Here is a 7,730-nt window from a genome sequence, read left to right on the forward strand (position 1 = left end):
GAGCTCCTCAGTTGCTCATAGCAAATTCCACCTTGGAGTTTACAAAGAATTATGGGTAGAAAAGCCACACTAAGTAATTTACCACACTGCAGCAATCTACTTCCATAGTGATACTGCATCAGAAACCCAAGGAGGGGTCACTATGAGTTGGATCTGACTTAATGACAGTGTGCTTGTGTTTGCCTAAAATTATTACTCTATGCAAGAAATCAAATGGTGTATTGTATTGGGCAAACATGCCACAAAAGACTTCTTTAAAGTATTTAAGAGCAAAGACATCATCTTGACCTCTGACCCAAGCCATGGTATTTTCAATAGCCCAATATACGTGTGAAATCTGAACAATGAATGAAAACAACAGACCAAATTCACTGGCATCAAGCCAAATCTCACTCATAGCCACCCCTATTGGGTTTCTGAGGCTGTAAATCTGTATGGAAGTAGATTGCCCCACCTTCCGTCCATGGAACCGCTTGTGGGTTTGAACCTCTGATCCTCTGGGCAGCAGACAATTGCCTTATCCACTTTGCCACCAGAGCTCCTTACCTGCTGCCATCAAGTCAGATCCAACTCATAGCGACCACTTCTTGGGTTTCCAAGGCAGTATCACCACGGAAGTAGATTGCCCAACCTTCCTTCTGAGAAGTAGCTGGTGGGTTTGAACTGCCAGCCTTCTGGTTAGCAGTCAAATGCCTTAGACAATACACCACCAGGAAAATGAATAAGAAAGACCAAATAAGAATTGATGCATTTGAATTGTGGTGTTGGCGAAGAACACTGAAAAGACCATGGGCTGCAAGAAGAACAAATAAATCTGTCTTGGAGTAAGTATAATCAGAATTCTCCTTAGAAGCAAGAATGATCAGACTTTGTCCCTCTTATTTTGGTCATGTTTTCTGAAGGGGCTAATCTCTGGAGAAGGACACCATGGTTGGAAAAGCAGAGGGTCAGCAAAAAAAGGAGATACCCTCAAAGAGATGCATCGACACAGGGGCTGCAGTGATGGGCTTAAGCAAGACAATCGATGTGAAGATGGTGCAGGACCAGGCAGTGTTTCCCTCTGTTGTACACACGGTCACTAAGAGTCAGAACCTACTCAACAGCACTGGACAGCAACAACGTGCAGGTATAAAACATTTAGTTGAATGAAAAGTGTGTGCATGTATTTCAGGGTGATCATAACTAAATTAAGTCCTCTGCTTCTTTGATGGGAAGGTAATAGTCAATATCTGATGACAAAGAATCAAAATTACAGTAAAAGCATATTTTTAGAAATACAACGTCTTGAAAAAATCCACTAAAACCAGATCAAGTAGGCAGAGAGGGTATTGATGTAGGGGGCTGCTTCAATTGTACAAAAACATAGAATTGTGTGACTTTTAAAACTATATATTGTGTAAGTTTGATAAATATAAATACCCCAAAAATTAAATATCTAACTGTATATTACAGCAGTGAGAGTGAAAATTAAAAAAAAAAAAATACATAGTTACATGAACACTTCAGTGCACATCAATAACTCACAATTCGGATGGACTTTTGAGAGTGGAAAAACATGGATAAGAACCTGTGTCCTGAAACAGCTGGTGTAACCATAACATCACAATCAGCCAAGCAAGCACAAGAGATGACATCTATAGTCAAGTCCACTTTACACCAGCTGACTAGTCCTGAATTATACTTAATGTCCAGCTCAATGAGGTGTTAGCAGAATTGCACATCATAACCACACAGGGTTAATCACAGGAATATGAGGATGATTAGGAAAATCTATCATCAAGTTTTCTGATATCAAGAGAGCAGAGGAACAACTTTAATTATCTCTCCAGATGCTGAAGAAGCATTTGATAAAGTCAATGCTCATTTCTGATAAAAATCACTGAAAAAACAAAGACAGTAATGAAACGCTCTTATCTTGATAAAGTGTATTTACTGGAAACTGAAGCAAGTCTCCTTCTTAATAATGAAACTTTAGTGGTGTTTTCTAAGAATTTGTTAGGAAAAGATGCCCACTCTATGTCACTGTTTAAATAGGATGCTAAAAGTTCTAACCAAAGCGAAGATGAAAAGATCAGATGAGAAGCATAACATTACATACATACGAGATGAGTTGTCCTATAAAAACTCAGAAGTATCAACTAATAAGTTATTACAACTGACCATGAGACTATGGCAACTTGTGGCTGAATGTGTTCACCTAGGGAAATCACCAGCTTCTCAGGAACCCATACCAATCACATAGACAGTGCAGTAGGGAAAAAGAAAATTCATTCATAGCCAAGATAATCATACGACAGAATGTGAGCCAATGCTGATGTAGGGAATAATAGAAGTTGGACTGAATTGATGACAAGATGATCATCCGTGGTCCAAGTAAATCCCAGAATCTCAGTAGCTTCACAAAATACATGCTCCCTTCTTGCTCAAATAACAGTTCAATGTATGTTTCTAGGATGAACTTCCATACAGCGATTCTTTGGAAACCAAGAAGAGTTACTGGTAGTTGGAAAATATGGCCTTGGTGATAGAAATAATGCTGCAGATTGCATGATAGAATTTTGCAAGTTCAACGACTTATTCTTTGCAAAAACATTTTTTTTTAATAACGTAAGTGACAGCTATACATGTGGATTTCATCAGACGGAATACACAGGAATCAGATTGACTACATCTGTGGCAAGAGACAATGGAGAAGTTCAATATCTTCAGCCAAAACAAGACCAGGAGCTGATTGTGGAACAGACCATCAACTGCTTATATGCATGTTCAAGTTGAAGTTGAAGACAATTACAAGTCCATGAGAGTCAAAATATGACCTTGATAATATCCCTCCTGAATTTAGAGACCATCTAAAGAATAGATTCATTGAACACCAGTGACTGAAAACCAGAAGAATTGTGGGATGACATCAAGAACATCATCCATGAAGAAAGCAAGAGGTCATTAAAAATACAAGAGAGAAATAAAAGACCAAAAGAAACTGAAACTTGCTTTTGAGTGAAGAGTAGCTAAGGCAAATGAAAGAAATGATGAGATAAAGGAACTGAACAGAAGATTTCAAAGAGCAGCTTGATCAGATAAAACCAATTACTATAATGAAACATGCAAAGACCTGGAGTTAGAACACCAAAAGGGATGAACATACTTGGCATTTCTCAAGCTGAAAGAACTGAGGAAAAAATTTTAAGCCTTGAGTTGCAATATAGAAAGGTTCTATGGACTGAATGATGCAAGAAGTATCAAAAGAAGATGGAAGGAATACACACTGTACTAAAAAGAATTGGTTGATGTTCATCCATTTCAGGAGGTGACATATGATCAAGAACCGACAGTATTGAAGGAAGAAGTCAAAGCTGCACTGAAAGAACTGGTGAAGAACAAGGGTCCAGGAATTGACAGAATACCCATTGAGATGTTTCAACAAACAGATGCCCTGCTGTAGGCACTCACTCGGTTATGCCAAGAGATTTGGAAGACAGCTCCTTAACTAACTGACTGGAAAAGATCCATATTTTTACCTATACTAAAGAAAGTTGGTCCCACAAAATGTGGAAATTATCTAATAATATCATTAATATCACATGTAAGTAAAATCTTAAGAGAATTCAAAATTGATTGCAGCAGCATATTGACAGACAGCTTCCAGAAATGCAAGCTGGATTCAGAAGAGGATGTGGAATGAGGGGTATCATTGCTGATGTCAGATGGATCTTGGATGAAAGCAAATACCAGAAAGATGTTTATCTGTGTATTGTTGGTTATGCAAAGACTATGCAAAGACTGTATGGATCATTACAAATTATGGAAAACGTTGAGAAGAATGAGAATTGCAGAACACTTAATTGTGCTCATGAGGAACCTGTACATAGACTAAGAGGCTGTCATTAGAACAGAACAATGGGATACTGCATGGTTTAAAATCAGGAAGGGAGTGTGGCAGGGTTATATCATTCCACCTTACTTATTCAATATGTATGCTGGGCAAATAATCTGATAAGATGGACTGTACAAAGAAGAACGTGGCATCAGGATTGGAGGAAGACTCATTAACAATGATACGCAGATGACATGACCATGCTTGCCCAAAGTGAAGATGACTTGAAGATTAAAGACTACAGTCTTCTATATGAATTACACCTTAACATAAAGAAAATAAAAATCCTCACAATTGGACCAATAACCAGCATCATGATAAATGGAGAAAAAATTGACACTGTCAGGGATTTCATTTTACTTGGATCCACAGTCAACATCCAAGGAAGCAGAAGTCATTAAATCAGATGTTGTATTGCACTAGGCAATTGTGCTTCAAATGACCTCTTTGAAGTATTAAGAAGCAAAGATATCATTTTGAAAAGTAAGGTGCGTCTAGCTCAAGTTTTGGTATTTTCAATCACCTTATATACATGTGAAAAATGGGCAATGAATAAGGAAGACTGAAGAAGAATTATTGCCTTTGAATTGTGGTGTTGGTAAAGAATACTGAAAGTACCATGGACTGCCAGAAGAATGAACAAATCTGTCCTGGAAGAAGTGCAGCTGGAATGCTCCTTAGAAGCAAGAACAACCAGACTTTGTCTCACCTACATTGGTCATGTTGTCAGAAAGTACCATTCCCTGGAGAAGGATATTATGCTGGGTAAAGTGGAGGGTCAGCGAAAAAGGGGAAGGCCTTCAACAAGATGGATTGACACAGTTGCTCCAATAATGGGCTCCGGTATAGCAGGGATCATGAGGCTGGCACATGACCAGACAGTGTTTTGTTCTATTGTATGTAGGGTTACCAGAGTTGGACCCAACTCAATGGCACCTAACAACAATACTACCTATGAAATCTCTCATCCTGGTAGTAACCTTGGGCAGGTGAAAAGTATACTGCCTTTAGAGATGAGAGAAATGCATTCAAATTCCATCCCAAATCTTTACTGATAACATGATCTCAGGAAAAGTACTGAAATTCTCTTAGTTTTAGTTTAGAACATGTGAGAAACAGGTTTACAGCATCAGAACAATTAAATAAGTGATTATGGAGCAAATATTGTGTTTCCAGCACAGTGCTAGGCAAGTTGAATCAGACAGAGTCTATCAAAGACACAGTTCCTCATCTCTAGTTGTCTTTAGTCCATTGGTAAGCAAATTGAATGCAGACAAACTAAACAACACAATTCAGTAAATGTGTATTGTGTATTAAGCACTTACGCCATGATGGACAAGTGCTAAATAATAAGGATATGGATTTTTTTTTTTTAAACTGGTGTTTACATTCTGTCCACCTTATTTCCACTTCCTAAGAGATGGTGGAGGAGAACTTAAGACCACTCGCTGGTTGTTCCTACCCATTCGGTGGCCTGAATAGTGTAGTTACAGGATGAGGGCTCCAGTCTGCAGTGAGGAACTGCTGGATAGACATAGAGGGCATCTGCATGCCTTCAGACTAGGCTGTGACCTTGGGCTGAGCAGCAGTGAATTCAGGAATGAGAGCAGTCCTTTAGCCCTGAAATTTGTCCTCGATCACAGTCTTTTCAGCATTAGCCTGCTCTTCCTTTTCAATATCTTCCAGATCTCTGTAGAAGTAGAGATCAGGCGTGACCTCCCATGGGTGCTTCTGGGAAATGATGCCATGCATGCACAGGACTTCCACGGACAGCATTCACATAAGACCCACCGAGTAAGCGGCCTGGTTGTTGCATGAGTTGGCAATGTCCATGTAGTGCAGAGGAAAGTCTGTGTTACACAGAGCAATGGTGGGCAAGTTAACACAAGATATAAGAGGCTGGCAATCAGCCTGGGATCAGCAACCACCAGAAGATGCCACTTCCAGAAGGTTGTTGGGATCTGATTAAAGAAGGTTCCAGGAGTGAAGCTCCAATCACAGCAGCGAACTTCAGCACAGCCTGCAGGTTGGTATTCCTGGAGGGTATGATGACGGCAACAGTGCCCCGAGCTGCCAACAGAAGTTTCTCCAAGGTTCTCTTCAGGAGGATGGTGTAGATGCCACCACTTTTCACACACACAGATGTACTGTTCCATTTGGAAGTCAAAGTTGGTGCCACCTGTGGTAGTTCTGTTCGTGTGTCAACTTGGCTGGGCCTGGTTGAGTGGCTGGGCAGCTGGACATAGTATTCCCCATGATGAGACTGGTAATCAACTCCATGGTGGACTCTACTGTGAGCAGCTGAGTAGCTGCCCTAGGGATGTGGTCTGCTTCCTGTGTATAAGAAGCCTTGGGGGTAGTCTCTAGCTTATGGCATGCTTGAATGCTGCATGTAGCCATGTCATTGTTCAGCAGCCTGCCATGCTCTGTCGATCCTGGGACTTTCAATGGACTTAAATTAATGGCCTGCCATGTGGTTTGGTCACATAAGGACTGTAGCATTTTATTTGTTGACCTTGGGCTTGTTAACCTCAGCAGCCAATAGCTGCTTGAGTGAAGAGATGCTTCTAGCTTCAATGGACTGGAAGCAAGAGGCAGACTTGAAGGTTAAGGGCAAGGGTTTTTCACCCAGCCCCTAGAGCCTGGCACTTAGAGCCTGGACTTCTAGCCTCCCGAACCGTAAGACATCCCATTTGTGGTGTATTCCAGTCAGTGGCACTAGGTGACCAGAACATCACCTAAGTGGGTTCCTGCTGTAAAGAGTTTGAGGACATCCTCCTCCTTCATCTGCAGGACACCAGGGCTCCAGACATTGTGGAAGTTTCCTCTTTAAGTTATGATAGGAAGCCCAGGACAGCACAGTAGGGACTTCTCTCGGGCAGCGTGGAAAGGGAGATTTATTTTTCAAAATCATAGTGATATCATGGAAGTGGCAGTGGTCATCAGGAGGAACCTGGTTCTGTGAATTACTTACAATGAGAAATAGGGAGAATCTTTTGATGATGTCAGCTCTGACAATTTGGAAAAGAAGAAGAATCCAGTACCTTTGTGTCGTACGTTTAATTGTTTCAGGGATTCTCCAATGACAAGACAAAGCAATCAGAAAATATCTCTCCTTGTATAAAACAATCAATCACAGACATATGGATAAAATATAGCAGAAATGCTTTCAATGCATAGCTGGGTTTGTATGAACCTTAGGGAAATCCCTGGAGAATGAAACTATTCGTGGCCTAAAACAAGCATAGTTGGACTAACACGGAAGTTTCCCTGGGGGTATTTTACAACCTGTAAACTAGAGAGAAGTCTGAGACCATGCAAAGGAGTGAGATGAATTAGTGCTTCTTGCACAAACACTGGATATTTGGAGGACTCGGGAGTCAGTAGAAAGCTACTAGAAATGAACATTTACCTGCCAGCAAAGAAGAAAACCTGGCATCTCAAGCTGGGCTCTAGACAAAACAGACAAATAAGTCACTGCTCAGGCACTGTGTGGATCATTACAACTGTCACCTGGATTTAGATTTTGAAGTTACATTGATCATCTGTGCTAGGAAATTTGAAGGAATGTTGTTAATAGCAGGTAAACCTTATAGGTAGCACCCAAGGGAAATTTGTAGAAACAAACTTAAATTATCTCTGTGAAGAGACCCTGTCCTTCAAGGCTATGCGCACAATTTTCAAAAGATAAGCTCACACCAAACATGAGGTTACAATCTAAAATCACAAAACATGTAACAAAGCAGACTAGCACCATGAAAAAGAGCCACCAGAAATGACAGACAGCAGAAACAGACCAATGAGATTTTAAAATTATAGAATTGTTGGAAGCAAAGTATAAAATATCTGTGTTGAA

The 7,730-nt window shown here is 40.4% G+C and overlaps 1 pseudogene; it reads right to left on the reverse strand.

Moving 5' to 3' along the window:
- Positions 1-5,309: 5,309 nt before the first annotated feature.
- LOC103212411 lies at positions 5,310-6,687 on the reverse strand (annotated as a pseudogene).
- Positions 6,688-7,730: the final 1,043 nt, after the last annotated feature.

The sequence above is a fragment of the Orycteropus afer genome, unplaced genomic scaffold (genome assembly GCF_000298275.1).
Source record: "Orycteropus afer afer isolate SDZICR_OR568_19922 unplaced genomic scaffold, OryAfe1.0 scaffold00956, whole genome shotgun sequence".
In the NCBI taxonomy this organism is placed as follows: Eukaryota; Metazoa; Chordata; class Mammalia; order Tubulidentata; family Orycteropodidae; genus Orycteropus; species Orycteropus afer.